Genomic DNA, 18517 nt, shown 5'->3' with positions numbered 1-18517 from the left:
TAAAATAAATATTTGATCTTATTATTCATTTGTTTAATACATCAAAACATATGCCTTGTATATCTCCAAATGCCCATGAAATCTTCACGTTTTCATCAGTGCCCTTCCTCTCTAGGGAGGGTGGAAATAGTTATAATTATTAAATGAATGACTTGGTGTTCTGAAAATAAATTAGACTTCCTTAGGAGATAGAAAGTTCCCTACCACAGACAATGTTTATGGAGGTGCTAAGAGTGAGGACCATTCCTGGTATATATAACAGCATCATATATAAATGCCAGGAGGGAGGAGGGAGTCAGTAGAAATGGAAGGTAAGAAACAAAAAGGAAGAAAAGCTCCATGGGAAGGTATACAGGTTCATATCATAAGGAAATTTGTGAGTACAGAAAGGCTTTGGACTTTGGACTCCTTTTTTTCAAGATTTGGAAGTATTTTGATGTTTTAAACAAGAGAGCAACATGATCAAATATTCAATTTATTTTATTCTTTGATTTGTCTTAATTGCAGTCTCAGTGACACCAATTATATATATGTTTTATCTCCTTTGTCCATCTTTAATAAATTTTCTTTTGTATTTTTTCATTGCTTTTCATTTCTTTACCTCTCTTTCCTGAACTCTGCCTAGCTCTGATGTGATTTCCACTAATGGAAATGGTGCTGTTAATGCAGGTTTCAGTGATAGTTATATTTTTCACTTCATTTGTTTTATTTTTATTTTTTGTTTGTTTCTTGTATCCTTTAATATTTTGGAGCCCTTGATTCATAAAAAAAATGTGTGTTTACATTTTATATATGTAGCAAATGCTTAGTAACAAATATCATTTCATCTGATAAGATTTAGGGGGTATTCCTTAATTGTCTTCCCTAAGTTTCCTTTTACTCTTTCTTGTTATAGATCTTAGCCTAAATTATATGCTATCTCTTCTTGTCTCACAATCCTCATTAAATGAGCTTTTTCTTTATTGTTTTTTGTGAATAATTATTGGTGGTAGGAGAAAAGTCCCACTAGTAGGTCAGCTTACCAACTTATAGCCTAATGGCCTTCTAATATAGAATATTATGTGTATGTTTATGTACGGAGGGAATGTAAAAATAAGAGACAGAACCAGAAGGTTCATGTTTCTCTTTCTTGTCTTCATTGAATTCTGTTGGTATTGGAGAGAATAATGAAACCAGAGACATACTTACTTTTCTTTCTTAAAAATCACACATGCAACCATGGGTTTTCAAAAGATCATTCTGGCTACACTGAGCAGCTTGAAAGGAGGTAAGAGATGGAATGAGAAAGCTGTACAAAGTCTACTACAAAAGCATATAGAAAAGATAATGGCTGCTGGATTGGAGATAGCATGAAGGGAATGGAGGTTAAATCGACAAGACAGGCTCTATCCCCAATACTCTGTAATATTTTCAAGGACTGAAGCTATATTTATCCATATATAAATTTCCAAGCACTTCAACCAATCACCAAGGAAATAATAAATGTTTATTAAAACCAGACAAGAATTCCTATTTTAGTTCCAACTAATTAAAATGTTATCCTGAATTAAATAGTTTCTATTTCTTTTTAGAAGCAGCTCAGGTCACAGCAGGAGGGGTGGATTTCTGTTAGACCTTTTTCTTGGGGATTGCTGTGAGATGTTTTATGGCTGTTTTCATAAAGGCCCTTCAATGTTTTGGAAGCAACCAAAGTGGATAAGTCACTTCACTCTAAACATCTGTATGTAATTTAAAAAAATGGGTACAATAATGACAATATTTATTTGATTGTTTTTTTTGGGAATAATGAATGAGTGTTCAATGTGCATCCCACAGGCTCAATTTGGTCTACATACTCCCTAACAAAGCTCAGAGTGCCCTTTCTCTCTCCTTTCTGGAGAGATGCAATTGGGCTTGGTTAAACTTTCATCTTGGTCATCCCATTACACTTTTTGTTCTCTTAATCATAGTCCTTCTCACAGAGTTACACAATTTTCTGTGTATGTGCTTATGCCTCCATTAGGCCAGAGGCTGTGCCATTTTATCCTTATCTCTACCAATATCTAGACATAAGTCTTCAATACATTTTAAATGAAAAAATAATTGATTCCCAATTGGAAGTCATATCTTTTATAGCTGGGAATGTAAATACCCCTTTCTACTCTCTTTTTTAGCAACTTAAAGTTTAAAGCAAGGCCACCTATACCCTTTGATCCTTGGATTGAACAAAGAGAGTCATCAGTATCATAAATCCCCAATTATGCCCATATTTGGAGAAGTATGTCTCTCAGACATATGGGCTTCTACAAGCAAGAGTAACAAGCTATCATGTTTTGGTGAGTCATAAATGTCTTCACTATCAACCAGCTCAAGAACAAAAAGAGAAAATGGCTTTAATTCATGAAAGAATACATTCCATCAGAGAAGGGACATATTTCTGAAGCAGAATACAAGATCTTAAAAAAAACAAAGACTCTATAAATGTATAAAATAAAGCAAAATGCAGTATCATCTAACAGCTAGATTTTTTTTCTTTTTTGAAAATGTAACTTGTTACTTAGTAAGCCTTTTATTTTCATTTGGGAAATTGAATAGTTGTAACTAACCCAATGGAATTGTGTTTTGTAAATGTTGGCCTCCTACAAATCAATTTTACTTCCTTCTCTCTAGTGGTGCCATAGCTCATCTTAGCAAGACAGTCAGTTGGCAATTGTTTTCTGAACTCCTGCAGGGTTCTCAGCAGCACATTAAGTGATGGATGGCTAGAAAGTTGATGACTGAGGACGAAGAGGGGGGAGTGTCTACTGTTAGTCTAGTCACCATTTTATTGAAGCTGGCAGAAGAACTATTGCCATTACTTAAGCTTAGAAATTATTTTATGAAACCAGAATTTTTGTAAACAAATTCATTCTTATAACCAAATGAACTCCTATTAGCCAAATGAAAATTCCAACTTGGAATTTACCCCTTGTTTATTATAATGACCAAATTAGCTGCGTTTTTGTGAAAGCTTAGTATGCACTGGGTACTTTGCATGTTATATCATTTAGTTGTTATTTAAAAAGAAAAGGTTGTGGGATATAGATTTGTCTACCTGGACAAATTCAGCCTGCTCCAGGAAAAGTCAGAATTATCTCATTTGATTTATATATTTATTCATTTTTCTTTGATAAACTTTAAAAAACATTATCATAGCACTACATTATGTGTCTTAAAAAGACCAAGTTATTTTTTAAAAAAGCTGCAACCCCCTTTTGTATCCTGAACTATCATTCTTGAAATGGAAGGCACTTTCTAACACTCTTGCTTCCTTTAAAATATGATTTATTTTATGATTGTAGCCCTTTTTTTTGAGTTCTTACTTAAAGAAAATAAGTATTTATATTTTGACATACATGCACACACACACACCCCCTCTAATCAGTACTTTACAAGTATAATTATATCACAATTTCTGGTTTACATATTTAAAACACTCTAATAGGTCTACAGTATGCTCAGATTAGAGATTTTGCCACCATACGAACTTTCTTTATTCTGTTGTATAACATTGCATTCACTACTTATACAGTTATGACTATGTAAATATTGTACTCAGCTGAGTGCTATGATTTGAATGTGACCCCTCCAAAATTCAGGTGTTGCCAATGTGATATTATTAAGAGATGGGGCCTTAAAGGGGTGAGTAGGCCATGCAGGCTCCTGCCCCATGAGTGGAATTAAGGCTCTTAACAAAGAGGCTTTAAGTAGCATTAGGTCTCTTGTCCTTGCACCTTTCTGCCATGTGAGGACACAGCATTCCTCCCCACCAGAGTATGCAGCCCTCACCAGACACCAAACCTACTGGCACCTTGATTTTGTTTGTCTCAGTTTCCAGACCCATGAGAAATAAAGTTCTGTCTCATTTATTTTGGTACAGCAGCACAAATGCACTAAGACATTGAGCCACCAGTTTTTATGATGTGGTCACATTTATGTCTTGGTATAGTTTTTTAAATTTATATTAATATCTGCCTCATTTAAAAATTTGCTTAGTTTTTAAAGTATCTACCATTAAATTAACATGCTGTGTGTGTAAGGATTCTTCAGAGAAACAGAACCAATAGGATACACCTAGATATATAAAAATATATTTATTATGAGGGATTGGCTCATCTAATTATGGAGGCTGAGAAGTACCACAATCTGCAGTTTGAAAGCTAAAGTCCTAGGAATGCCAGTGATGTGGTTCTAGTCCAAATCTGAAGGCCTGAAAATAAGGAGAGTCAATTGTGTAAGTCTCAGTCCAAGACCAAAGGCTAGAAAATCAGTGTCAATTTACAAAGGCAAGAGAAGATGGACATCCCTGCTCAAGCAGAGAGAAAATTTGCCCTTCCTCTGCTTTTCGCCCTATTCAGGACCTCAACTGATTGGCTGAAGCCCATTCACATTGGTGAGGCTGATCTTCTTTACTCAGTCTACCAATTCAAATGCTATTCTTTTCTGGAAATATTTCTTCATGAACACACCCAGAAATGTTTTACCAGCTATCTGAGCATCCCTTTGCCCAGTCAAATTCACACATAAAATTAAACATTACACCTTTATTTTCAGTAGAACTACTGCCAATAGATCACCTTTCAGTGTGACTGAAACCAGTTGTCAGCTGATCAATTCTATTTTCTTTTTAACTTGACTGTATCTCTTCTAGCATCTTCTGTCTTCTGGATCCTGTGTAGGCTAGATGTCCTCTAAGTGCTTCGATCATCTGTTATACTGGTAGTTTTCATCCCCATGAGCCTGGTGATTTATTTGTCCTTTCTTCTTCTCCATTAGAACCCATGTTTTCTTGAGTTTTCTCCCTTATTCTTATGGAGCATATCTTCCAATATATTTTTGGAAAAAAGATGGGTTAAAGTCTTCAAGACCATAAATATCTAAACCTGCCTTCATAACCAATAACATTCATGGATAATTTTCATATAGAAATATAGGCTACAAATCATTTCCATCAAAATTTTTAATGTATTATACCACTGTCTTCTAATTCCCAGTTGTTGTTTTTATTTTTTGAAGAAAAATTCTAATGATAATGATATTTATTTTCCTATACTATGTATATTCCCATTTACCCCTTTTCTTTTTTTTCTGTAATTTTCAGTACCTTTTATTTTTTTTCTCTGGGGTTATCAAAATTGATGGTGAATTTTCTTGCTGTGGATCTCTTTTGATCTATTGCGGCAGTCAGCAAACCTTTTCTCTAAGGGCCTGGATAATAAATATTGTAAACATTGAAAGCCATAAGTTCTCTGTGTCACTTATTCAACTCTGGCAGTATAGTGTAAAAGTATGATAGACAATATTAAACACATGGGTATGGCTGTGTTCCAATATAACTTTAGAACAGGTGGCAGGCTGGATTTGACCTGGGCATCATAGTTTACCACCTCTGATCTATTGTGTTGTAGACCAAGTGGACCCTTTCAACATGAAAAATATTCATGTCATCTTTTTCTGATATATTTCTTTCTCCCTTTCAGTCTTTCCTCTATCTCTGGAACTACAAATTAACAGATCATGGCATACTAAGATTTATTTTATTTATTTATTTGTCTCTTATTTTCCTGTTTTTATCTTTCTCTTCTTCTGTTTCTTCAAATTTATTTTATTAATCAGGGTTTTCCAGAGAAACAGAACCAATAGGATGAGTATGTGTATATATCTCTATCTATAAATCTATCTGTCCATCTGTCTATATTCCAGATTTGCAGTGTGGACAAGCATGGTTGAAACTTGGAAATGTTGATGTTGCAGTTTCAGTCCAAAGGTGGACAGGCAGAGTCCCAGGAAGAGCTGATGATGCAAATGAAGCCGGAAGGCAGTCTGCTGGAGAATTTTCTCTTAGTCAGGGGAGGGTCAGTCTTTCTGCTCTATTCAGGTCTTCAATGGATTAGATGAGGCCCACCCACATTATGGAGGGTAATCGGCTTTACGCTACTAATTAAAATGTTAATCTCATCCAAAAGCACCCACTCAGAAACATCCAGAATGTTTGACCAAATATCCAGGCACCCTGTGGTCCACATAAAATTAACTAACACATGTTTCTTCTATCCCATCTATTTAAATTTTGATTCTGCTATCATATTTAATTTATAAGAGCTTATTCTTAGTCTCCGAATATCTTTCTTTCAAAAGTTCCTGTCTTTTTGTTTGTTTTTATTAGAATTCATTTATGTGATGATATATTTATTGTCTTATTTCTATGAGGATATTATACTTGTATGTTCGTCCTTTTTTCTTTTCAGTTTTCTTCTGCTCTCCACATAATTTCCATTTTCTTTGAGCTCTTATTTTTAGATTGTTTTAGTTTCTGTATTTCATGTTAGAGGATTTACTCAAATGTCTGGCAGTCTTTGATTATTTATTCATCTGTGAGAGTTAAGAGAGTGAAAAGTAATTAGATTATCAAGTTATGTTAGTGGGACTTTCTCATTGGTAGGCCTCACTGGATGATGATAACACAAGAACTTGCTTGACTATATTATCAAGGGTTTTCTCAAATACCAATATCTGTACATCTTTAATCTGGTTACATTTCTTAGGGAAAAATCATTTACTGTCCTGATTTTGGGTTAATAAACCCAGCCTGCATCTTAAAGGAAGCCTAATTATAGAAAATGGAGCTTGGCAATCTCACCATAAAGGTTGCAGATTTTTATTAAATTTTCCCATTTCAATACATGGTTCATCCCAATCTCAGCTTTGTCCTAGAGAGTAAGAAGAAAAGAAAGTCAAGGATTGAGCTCTGGGGTTTAGTAAGATGAGGATGATCCAGCAAAAGACACTGAGAAGAAACAGCCAGTGAGGAAAGGAAAACCAGGTCAGTGTGATATACGGGGATACTAAGCAAAGCCTTAGAAGAAGAAGAGTATTCATTATGACAGATGTTGTTGAGAGGTGATCTAAGATGAAGATCATGTGATTTGGCAAGATAAATTTGTGGTGACCCTGCCAAGAACAATTTCTATGGAGTGGTAGCAATAAAATCTAATTGGAGTGGGTTCAAGAGAGAATGGAAAGTGAGGAAGTAAAAATAGTGACTATAAATGATCTTTTGAATTTTGCTGTAAAACAAGCAGAAAAATCAGATGACAATTGAAAGTAGGGAAGGTGTCAAAGAAGGAGGCATAGGTTGATTTGCCAAGAAGCAGACTGTGAGATGGAGGTCGGCATGCAGAAAGTAGACTAGGTTGTGTTTTCAGAATCATCCTGTGCAGAAGGACAAGCAAGACTGGACTGAGGAACAATCGGTCAAAGGAGAAATCATAAGGGAAATTTTGAAATACCTTGAGACAAACGACAGTTAAAACACAACATAAAACCTATAGGATGCAGCAAGAGTATTTCTAAGGGGGAAGTGTATAGCAATGAATGCCTATATTAAAAGAGAATAAAGATTTCAAATAAATAGCCTAACATTACATCTCAAGGAATTAGAAGAAGAAAAGCAAACTAAACCTCAAAGTTAACAGAAGAAAGGAAATAATGAAGGTCAGAACAGAAATAAATCAAATAGAGAACAGAAAAACCATAGAAAAACATCAATAAAACTAAGAGTTGGTTTTTTGAAAAAAATAAATAAAATTGACAAACCCTTAGCTAGAATAACTAAGAACAAATGAGATGAGATTCAAATAAATAAAATCAACAATGAAACTAGAAACATTACGACAGATGCCTCAGAAATAAAAAGCATCATAAAGGACTATTATGAACAATTATATGCCAACAAATTGAATAACCTAGAGGAAATGCATAAATTCCTAGAAAAATACAACCTACCAAGATTGAATCAGGAAGAAGCAGAAATCCTGAACAGAATAATAACAAGTAGAGAAATTAAAGAAGTAACCAAACACCTATAAACAAAGAAAAGCCCAGAACCAGATGCTTTGCAGCTAAATTTTACCAAACATTCAAAGAAGAATTTATACTAATACTCCTGAAATGCTTCCAGAAAATAGACCTAGAGCGAATATTTCCAAATACATTTTCTGAGGCCAGCATCACCTTGCTGCCTAAGCCAGACAAGCAAATTACAGTTTAAAAAGTCCTATAAGCCAAATTATCTGATGATCACTGATGCAGAAATCATCAGTAAAAAAATAGAAGACTGAATTCAACAACACATTAAAAAGATTTTACATCATGACCAAGTGGGATTCATTCTTGGCATACAAGTCTGGCTTAACATATGCAAGTCAATTAATGTGATATATCATATTAACAGAATGAAAACTAAAGATCACATAATTATCTCAGTTGATATGGAAAAATGCATTCAACAAAATTCAACATCCTCTGTTTATAAAAACCCTCAAGAATTTAGGTATAGAAAGAAAGTTTTTTGAAATAATAAAGGTCATTTATTAAAAAAAAAAAACTGACATGATCATGGTGGAAAAACTGAAAGTGTATCCACTAAGATTAAGCCCATCAATTCATGAATGGATTAGCAAAATGTGGTATATGTATACCATGGAATATTACTCAGCTATAAGAAATAACGGTGATATGGCATCTCTTTGGTTCTCCTGGAGAGAGTTGGAACCCATTCTATTAAGTGAAGTATCCCAAAAATGGAAAAATAAGCACCACATGTACTCACCAGCAAACTGGTTTCCCTGATCATCACCTAAGTGCACATTTGGGAATAACACCAATTGGGTATCAGACAGAGGCGGGGGCTGGGGGGAAGGGATGGGTGTATACCTACTTGATGAGTGCGATGCGCACTGTCTGGGGAATGGACATGTTTGAAGTTCTGACTGGGGGGGGATGGGGGAGGGGATGGGTGCATACCTACGTGATGAGTGTGATGAGCACTGTCTAGGGAATGGACACGCTTGAAGCTCAGACTCGGGGGTATGGGGGGGCATGGGCAATATATATAACCTGAACTTTTGTAGCCCCATAATGAGCTGAAATAAAAAAAAAAAAAAGAATGCCAACTCTTGCCACTATTATTCAACATAGTACTAGAAGTTCTAACAAAAGCAATCAGACAAGAAAAAATAAAATAAAATAAAATAAAATAAAAATCATCCAGATTAGAAAGGAAGAAGTAAAATTATCTCCATTTTGCAGATGACATGATCTTATATGTAGAAAATCTCCAAGAGTACACATACACACACACACACAAAAAGCTGTTAGAGCTAATAAATAAAGTTAGTAAAGTAGCAGGATACAAAATCAGTAGCATTTTTATACAATGCTATTTGCATACATTTTATACAAAAATAGCAACTTAGTTGAAAAAGAAATCAAGAAAACAATACCATTTATGATAGCTTCAAAAATACTTAGAGATAAATTTAATGAAGGTGAAAGACATAAAAATTATAAAATATACTTGGAAGAAATTGAATGAGACATAAATCAATGGAAATACATGCCATGCTCGTGGATCAGAAGAATCAATATTGTTAAAATGTCTGTACTACTCAAAGCTATATACAAATTCAATGCAATTCCCATCAAAATTTCCCTGGCATTCTTCACAGAAATAGGAAAAAAAATCTAAAGTACATTTGGAAACACAAAAGACCTCAAATAGCCAAAACAATTCTGAGAAAGAAAAACAAAGTTGGAGGCATTGAACTTCCTGTTTCAAATTATTTTACAAAACTATAGTAATTTAAAGAGTATGGTACTGGCATAAAAACAGGCACATTGACCAGCAAAACAGAATACAGAGTTCAGAAATAAATTCAAACATATACAGTCAACCAATTTTCAACAAGGGCACAAAGAAGACATACCTAGGAAAGGATAGTCTCTTAAATAAATGACTGCTGGTAAAACTTTATTTCCACATGCAAAAGAGTGAAATTGGACCCTTATCTTACACCATACACAAAAATCAACTCAAAATGGATAAAAGCAATGAATGTAAGACCTAAAACCCTAAAATTCCTTGATGTGAACATAGGGGAAATCTTGACAATGGCCTTGACAATAATTGTTTTGGCTATCACACCAAAATTTCAGACTATAAAAGCAAAAATAAATGGAACTACATCAAACAAAAAAGTTTCTGCATAGCAAAAGAAGCAATCAACAAAATGAAACAGCAACCAACAGACTGGGAAAAAATATTTGCAAACCATATATCTGATAAAGGATTAATATTCTGAATTTACAGAGAATTCATTCAACTCAACAACAGCAAAACAAATAAACTGATTAAAAATTGAGCAAAGGACCTGGAGAAGTCATAAAAATGACCAAAAACTATATGAAAAGGTGCTCAACACCATTAGTCATTAAGGAAATACAAATCAAACCCACTATGATATATTACCTCATATCTGTTTGGAGGGCTATTTTCAGAAAGTCAAGAGTTAAAAAATGTTGGCAAAATATTGGTGTAGAAGAAAGGGAACACTTGTAGACTGTTGGGGGGAATGTAGATTGGCGGAGCCACTGTGGAAAATAGTGTGTAAGTTCCTAAGGAAATTAAAAATAGAACTACCATATGACCCAGCAATCCCTCCCCTGGGCATATACCCAAGGAAATGAAATCACCACCTTCTAAAGATATCTACACTCCCATGTTCATTGCAGCATTACTCACAAAAGCCAAGATATGGAAACAATGTAAACAACCTAAGTGTCTATTAGTGGATGAATGGACAAAGAAATTGTGGGGTGTGTATGTGTGTACATACACACACACACACACACACACACACACACACACTGGAATATTGTTCAGCTTTAAAAAAGCAGATCGTACCATTTGCCACAATTTAGATGGACCTGGAGGACTTTATGTTAAGTGAACTAAGCCAGACACAGAAAAATATTATATGATCTCATTGATACATGAGATATAAAAAAGAATCTGAAATATTCAGAGATAGAGAATAAGACAGTGGTTACCAGGAGCTGGGGTTGGAGAGGAAATGGGGAGATGTAGGTTAGAGGTTACAAAGTGGCAGATATGTAGGATGAAATGGTTAATAAAATTGTACTATATTGGGGAAAAAAGAATGTATGTAGTTTTACTGAATTGATGTGAATCCATATCAAAAATTAAAAGTGAACATTCTGAAACGATAGTGGTTACAAAACATACCTCTAAATTAATAAATGCACATTGATTTAGGCAGGTTTTAACTGGTACATCCAGAAAAATTTTTTTTACTTTCTCGTATAAATAAGTAATTTTTTTTCTGTCTGTCTGATTTTCCATTTTTATCCTCATGGGGTATAAAACACATCTTTTAAAATTATAGTGGAAGAAAACTTTTTGGAGCAATTGATATGTCTATTACACTTGATTGTGGCGATGGTTTCGTAAGTGCATGCATGTGTCAAAGCTCATCAAATTGCATGAAGAAATAAGTGCAGTTTATTGTATATCTATCATAACTCAATAAAGCTGTTTAAAAATAATGATAAAATAAAATTAAAGAGGGAAAAATATTCTTTGGTAACTTTTTCAAATAAATACATTGCTCTTTAAAAAAGAAAAAAAAAGATGGGACAGACGGAGAAGTTGGCAGCCACAAAATCCAACAAAAGCTCCAGCCAACTCCATGGAGAGCTTTGAAGCTGAGATAGCCCTTCAGAGATGTCCCTGGAGGAAGGGAGGGTGTCAGGCCTTTCCACACCTTCACTGATCAATCATTGGATGTGGGCTCCTCCAGGAAGGGGGCACCTTTGGGCGGCGAGGTGGCCCTGCTCCACCAAGACAATTCCTGAAGAGTCCTGACAACTTAGAGCTGTCTGCCAGCAGCATCCCAAGCAGCTGGAGGAGTTAGTCTTTCATTCCCAAATGTGGAGCTGAGTGGCATAGCCTAGAAATCACCTCAGAAGGGGGTCTTAAAACATGGAACTTTTTATTTTCTTTTTTTTCCCAATCTTTCCAGTGCCTCTCCTCTCCCAGATTGTCCTTCAGAGTTCTGAAAATCATCAACTTTCCCTTCAGACTGGATGGATACCAACCAGTCTTTGTCAGACGCCTTATCTAAAAATGATGGGAAGTAATAGGTATTTTACTAGCCTGGTGTGGCTCTCCTTCTATTAAAGGCAATTATCATGACCATTAGCTTTTATTTGAAGAATTAAGGATCATTGTCTTGATCCAGAGGTGCTTCCCAAAGACTGTTGGTCTTCCTCCATAAAAATCTAACATAAAGGAGAATAAATGTAATATAAAATCAATGGCTAGCACATTTAGCCTTTGGAAATAGGGCTAAGTTAAAAACTAAATTAGAGAGGAAGAAATTTTCATACTTCTTAATGTCTCTTCTTAAATAGTTTCTATTGTGTTCCTTTCATTTAATAAATGAGTCTTATTTATGGCCACTTTAACATCAATTTGAAATCACAGGTGGAAAGAAATTCATCAGACCTTTAATTCAACCATCTTCCCAGGAAAAAGACGCCTTATATAAATGATTGGCTGGTGTTATCTATTAATGTCTTTCTGTATATGCATCAAGGAGTGAGGACCTCAGCAAATGTTTTCTAGCACTGAGTAAAAATGGTTCTCCCTATAATTTCTATCCCCTAGTTCTAGTTCTACACTCATAGGGTAGGTATAATTTCTCTTCAGCTGCAAGAAAGCTTTTCAGAGATTTATAGATAATATTCAGTCCCCTATTCCTACCTATTTGTGCTTAATACTCCTCTTCTGCTGGCTAAATATGCCCTCAGTATTCATTCAATTTAGCAGCCAACTCCATATTGAGACACCTGCCCTAGGCCAGGCACAGGACTAAATTCTTGAAATACATACAAACTCAAAACACCAGGAAATAGTTTCTAGTATTTTTATCATCCCACTTGCTCTCTTGTGTCATTTCTAACTAAAATGGGGTGCTTTCCTTTTGGATAAGAATTTATCCCTTGCTCCTTTTTCCTTCTCATGCTAGATTCTTTCCACAGAAAATCTTAGCTAACAGACACAACTTGCGGAATACTTACCTTGTAAAAGGTGCTACACTGAGCACTTTACAATCATTCTTTCAATTAATATTTACAAGAAACCTAGAGGTAAATACTTTTATCATCCTTTTTTTATAAGTGAAGAAACTAAGTCTTCAAAAGCTAAGGCAACTTTCCCACGATCTTAGCCAGTAGGGGGTGCGGCCAAGCGTTGATCCCAGCTCTGTTTGACTCCAGAACCTGTGCTCTTGACCCCGATACTATACTCCTCTATTGCCACGGTTCCAAAGAGCATCCAAATGCTGGTAACCCCCAAATGTGTATCACTTCATCGTGGGTTGAATTAGGTCCCCCCAAAATATTTGTTGAAGCCCTACCCTGTCTCCTATCTCAGATCCAGAACTTATTTGGAAATAGGATTGTTGGGGTTGTAATTAGTCAACAAGAGGTCACACTGGACGAGGCTGGACCTTTTATTCAACATGCCTGGTGTCCTTACAAAGGAGGAAGATTTGGACACAGACGGGGAAAACCATGAGAAGACAGAGACAGAGACTGGAGTGATGCTACCACTAGCCAAGGAAAACTTCAGACTATCTGAAGCTGGAAGCAGCCAGGAAGGACTCTTTTCTAGAGCCTTCTGAGGGAGTACAACTGGCCAATACCTTGACTTCAGACTTCTGGACTTCAGAACTGTGATAGGATATATGTCTATTGTTTTAAACCACCTACTTTGTGTTACTTTATCGTGGTAGCTCTAGGAAACTAACAAAACCCCTCAGGCTTCTGTTCTAAGCTTCAAACTCACTTATCCAACCATTCCTCAACATCTCTTTTTGATGATATCATAGGCAGATACCATTTTAAATGTCCAACACAGCTGTTACAACCCCCTGCCTGCTCTCCCCATTGGTCGACTTCCAGCACTCCCTCTGCTCCACGCAGAATGCCCACATCCACACAGTTACACTTGAAAGATTGTCATTGGCTTTTCATTCATTTTCAGATGTGTATTGTGTGGCTATGAGATGTCAGGCACTGGGAAAGGTCATAAGGGACAAAGAAGAGAACAATTAAAGTAGCTATCACGTCACTAGTTCTTACTATAAACATGATATTCTTCTAAGGACTTTTGCATATATCACCTAATGTATTCCTCTTCGTCACCCCATGAGGTAGGACTAGTAGTGTACCCATTTGACAGGTGAGAAGACTGAGGCACCAAGAAGTTGAGTAGCTTTCATTGGATTACACAGCTGGCTGGGAGCAGAGCCAAGATTTGAACCCAAGTAGTCTGGCTCCAGAGTTTGTGTACTGAATGACTAAGATTTCCCGACTCTTGGGAGGAAACAGCTCCTGCTTTAAGAGTTATACAGGTTGTAAAGGAGCTAAAATATTAAAGAAAGTACTTTATAAATGAATGAATATAATGTTATAAACTGTGATAAGTGTTGTGAAGAGAAATTAAACAGCATTAAGGGAGAGACTAGAGGATCAGGTTTCCTTGGAGAAGAGACACTCGCGCTGAGACCTGGGAAGGGAGTAGCATTTTGCCAGGTAAAGAGAGGAGACGAGGGAGATTTTAGACAAATGGAACAGCATATACAAGGCCTTGTGATGGAACCAGCCTAGACATCTCTCCTCCCTCGCACCCCAAGTCCAATTGATCACTGAGTGCCACTGAATCCCTTTTCTAAATATTTCTCCACTTATCTACTGTCCCTTCTAGACAAGTGTGATAACCTCCTAACTGTTCTCTCTCTGCATTTACTTCTGACTCCCCAGTCAGAATGCCACACAACAGCTATGGTTATAATTTACATGCAAGTTTGGGTCTCTCTTTTGCTGAAAACTGCTCAGTAGGGTCCCCTTGTTTCCAGCATGGAATCCCAAATATATGCCATGATGCTGTGGACACCTGAGATTTCAGTCTGTCTGGATCCTTTCCTTGCCTCTGATATTGAGTTATTAAGTATGGAATGTCCAATTTCCTCAAGTACTAAGTTTGACGGCTGATATCTCTGACATTTCACTCCGGCACTTCTTGTTTTATTTTTATTGTGACAGTACATCCTCATCCTTTCAAATGCATGGTTGGCTTGTAATTATCTTTCAAATTTTTTTACAGCAATTTTTGTGAAACTATGGATAAGTCAAAAATTCGAGTTATTTTTTAATATGAGTTCTGCCATGGAACCAATGCAGTGTAGGCCACTCAAAATAATCAACGAAGTGTTTGGGAAGGATGTGGCTAATGAATGCACAGTATGTTGATGTTTTGAGAAGCTCCATTCTGGTGATTTTAATCGTGAAAATGAGCCACGTGGGTGACCTGAGACCAAGGTGGACAATGATGAGCTGAAAGCTGCAGTAAAAACAAACCCATCTCAACCTATGCATAAATTAGCACCAAGGTTTGACATTACTATTCCAACAATATTGGACCATTTGAAACAAATGAGCAAGAAAAAGAAGCTGGATAGATGGGTAGTGCATGAATTTAATGAGCATCAGAAGAGAAATTATCTCAAGGCTTGCCTTTCTTTGCTGTCACGACGTAAAGGCAAACCATTTCTACACTGTATTGTTATGTATGATGAAATATGCATTCTTTTTGAGAATCGCAGGTGTTCAGCACAATGGTTGGATAAAGATGAAGTTCTGAAACAGAGTGTAAAACTGAATATTCATCAAAGAAAGCTAATGGTGTCTCTTTGGTGGTCTAGCACTGGTATTACCCACTACAGCTTTATGAAACCTGGTCAATCAATTACAGCGCATGTCTACTGCAACCAATTGGATGAAATGATGAGGATACTTGCGATTAAGCAGACTAGATTGGTCAACAGAGACAGGCCAATCCTCTTGCAAGACCACATGTCACAGAAAGCAACTCTGCTCAAAGTACAGAAGCTGGACTTGGAAACTCTCTGTCATCCACCATATTCACCAGACCTTGCACCAACTGGCTACCACTTCCAGGCTTTGGACCGCTTCTTGCAAGGAAAAATATTCAATTCTCAACAAGCTGCGGAAAACACATTTTGTGATTTCATTGCCACTCGCTTTCCAGGCTTCTCTGCTGCTGGCATAAACAAACTAACATTAAGCTGACAAAACTGTGTAGATAGTCTAGGCGCATACTTTGATTAATTGTACAGCTTCTTGTTTGAGATATAATAAACTAAACTTTTGATTTGGAATTGGGCATTTCATATTTAGTGACCTAATAATAGCAATTCATACTCCTTGCCTTCACTTTTGGAGAACAGCTCTTTCCCAGATACTTCTGGCAATTGTGGTGACCCTGTCAGTTGCAGGACTTTGCTCTCCAGGCCATAGGGATGAGCCTGTGATGAAGAACTAACTGTTCATTAATTGACCCCATCTCCTTTTTTCAAACTTGAGTATACGTCAGAATCACCTGGAGGGCTTCTTAAAACATAGATTGCTGGGCCTCATCCCAGTGTTTCTGATTCAGTAGGCACAGGGTGGGGGCTGAGAATTTGAATTTATAACAAGTTCCAGGTGACACTGCTTTGCTGATGTTCATGCTGAAGGTCAAGTGTGGGCCAGAGGCAAAGACACAGAGCTTTGCATGTACTGGATAGAGGAGAGGAAAGGTCTCTGCTTCCTTTGGAGTCTATAGCTAGGAAGATGTTTGGAGTCAGGTATGGCCAAAATCTCTCAACCCCTAAATCCTAGAAAGAGTACATCTGCAGGATGAGATAATGTGGCTAAAATAAAGAGGAAAACAGGAGAGTTAAGGAGAGCATAGGCAGCATGAGTCCCTGCCTCTGATTATCTCCAAGGCTAATGTTGCTCCTATTTTTCTTCTTTAATATGAAAAAACATCCTTTGGTCCCCACCCACTCCTCACCCCTTTCCCATGCACACTTTCTTATTCAAATTAAAGTCAGGATTTTTTTCAGTCACTTGTAACATATTGGCCATGACTATAAATGCATGGCCTTCAATATTGTGTCTGATCTGTTTCATGTCTAGTCCACCCTGCTCCATCCAAATTTGGCAGCCTTTCCTATTTCCTTCACCTTCTTCAGGGCCTTGCCACACCTGTGTGCTTATCCTGGAAGCCTGTTCCCCAACACTCCTCTCATCCCTGCCTTCCTAACTCCTATCTAGCTCACCTTCAGGTCCCTAAGAGGTCTTCTCTCACCAAAAAGGCAACATAATCTTGGTCAATACATCATAGCACTCACAGCTTTCATTACCAGACTAGTGAACAAAGATTTGTGAATCAGTTGTTTAATTTATGTCTCTTCCACTAAAATGTAAATTCCACACAGGCACAGACCTTATATCCTATTTAAAACTCAATCAGAAAAAATAGATAAATTTAACTTTAACAAAATTGACAACTTTTGTACATCAAGGGATAGTATCAACAGTTAAAAGGCAACCACAGAATGAGAAAAAATATTTGCAAATCATATATCTAGTAAGGGATTAGTATTTAGAATATATAAAGAACTCCTACAACTCAACAACAAAAAAATACCCTGATTTAAAAACGGGCAAAGGACTTCAGTAGACATTTTCCCAAAGTAGATATATAACTGGCCAATGAGCATATGTAAAGATGCTCAACATTTCTAATTATTAGGGAAATGCAAATTAAAACTTCAATGGGATACCGCTTCACATCCATTAGTATGGTTATTACTTAAAAAACAAAAACAGAAAACAATAAACATTGGTGAGGATGTGGAGGTATTGGAACACTTGTGCATTGTTAGTGAGAATGTAAAATGGTAAAGCTACTGTGAAAAACAATATGGCAGTTCCTTAAAAGATTGAAAATAGAATTACATTATCATTTGACAATTCCACTTCTGAGTATTGAAAGCAGAGACTGGAACAGATAATCTGTACACCCATGTACAAAAAAAAAATTATCACCAATAGCCAAAAAGTGAAAGCAATCCAAATGTCCATCAGTGGATAAAGAGATAAGCAAAATGTGGTACATAAATATAATGGAATATTATCATTAAGAAGGAAAGAAATTTTGACACATTCTACAACATGGGCAAAACATAAGACATGGTAAGTGAAATAAAGCAGACTCAAAAAGAGAAATATTGTATGGTGTCACTTATATAAGGTACTTAGAGTAGTCAAATTCATGGTAATACAAAGTAGAATGATAATTGCTATGGGCTGGGGAGAGGGAGAATGGGGAATTATTGTTCAATGGGTATACAGTTTCAGTTGTGGAAGATGGAAAAGTTCTGAATATGGATGGTGGTGGTGGTTGTACAACAATGTAAATGTAATTAATGTTTCTAAATTGTTACAATATTACATTTTATGTTATATATGTTTTCCACCAAAAAAAAAAAAAAAAAAAACTCCACTCAATCAGCAACCTTACTAAAATGCTTGGCACATAGTGTGTGCTCAATTAATACTGTTGAAAAATGAATAAATAGTGAATAAATCAAAAAGTGACCAATCAATGAATCTGCTTAAAAAGAAAAAAAGTAAATTTATAAATATTGACTTAGAAGGAAAAGTACAACCTATTTTAAAACCAAAAATAGGTTACAAGGCATTACATATACTAATATAAGAC

The sequence above is a fragment of the Lemur catta genome, chromosome 10 (assembly GCF_020740605.2).
Source record: "Lemur catta isolate mLemCat1 chromosome 10, mLemCat1.pri, whole genome shotgun sequence".
Taxonomy (NCBI): domain Eukaryota; kingdom Metazoa; phylum Chordata; class Mammalia; order Primates; family Lemuridae; genus Lemur; species Lemur catta.
Note: the sequence above shows the minus strand (reverse complement) of the source record.